At 54.7% G+C, this 835-nt stretch overlaps 1 protein-coding gene across 1 annotated transcript in view; it reads right to left on the bottom strand.

The window, feature by feature from the left end:
* Positions 1 to 835, bottom strand: part of NGFR (nerve growth factor receptor) — a 14709-nt gene that overhangs the window by 12354 nt on the left and 1520 nt on the right.

Below are 835 nucleotides of genomic sequence, written 5' to 3'. Positions count from 1 at the left end.
CCGGCACCTCGCGGGAGGATGGCTCTGAGGCGGGGGGGTTTTATCCTGCACAGCAGCCCCGAGCTTGCAGCTGATGGAGGGGTTCAGCCCCTGCAGCCGGGCGCTGGGAGAATAAGCGCCGTTTATCGATTTTGCAGGAGAGCAGAGGTATTTTTAGCGCCGCCCTGACACGGCTCCGTCCCCTGCTCCGTGCTGGCGCTGCTCGGCTTGTACTGCTTCTTCCCCCCCCACCCCCGGATTTTGCCTCCTGTTTGCTCCCCCGCAGCCGTGCTCTGTCCCTTCCCCCTCTCAAATCACATCCCCGCAGCGCTCTGGGCTCGGCTGGCACAGCTTTTCCTACAAATAGTTGTCCTTAGGCCTTCAAAGGGTTTGCAGCAGTAAATTTGAAGGGCAGATTGCTTATGCCTATCATGGCATTGTTTAAACGGTATTACTGTTGGACCACTTCATCTGTAAGCATTTAAGCAGGTCTCCGGCACACATCGCCCACCGACATTTATGAAGCATTTGACATAGGCAATGCGCCCGGAGTTGGCCAGGAGAAAACCATTCCCCTCTCTCTCAGGGTCCTACAGGATTTGCTTCTCCCTTCTCAAACTTGCTTTTATTCTGCAGTCTTTACAAGGGTTTTTTTTTTAAAAAAAAAAATAAATATATATATAGGTGGCCCATTGGGAGACATCCCTGTGGTTGGATGTGCAGTCGGTATGGGGAGGGGAATTTTTCAGAGGCAAACGCTGGCCACCAACCAGTAGCCGGGGAGCCATCGGGAGGGGAACAATGTTGGAAGGGGGATCCGCAAAGGTGCCTGGCACTGGCAGGGGCCGCCATGGGC

Source organism: Charadrius vociferus, unplaced genomic scaffold (genome assembly GCF_000708025.1).
Source record: "Charadrius vociferus isolate BGI_N301 unplaced genomic scaffold, ASM70802v2 scaffold509, whole genome shotgun sequence".
Taxonomy (NCBI): Eukaryota; Metazoa; Chordata; class Aves; order Charadriiformes; family Charadriidae; genus Charadrius; species Charadrius vociferus.
This window is presented reverse-complemented; position numbering and strand designations above follow the sequence as displayed.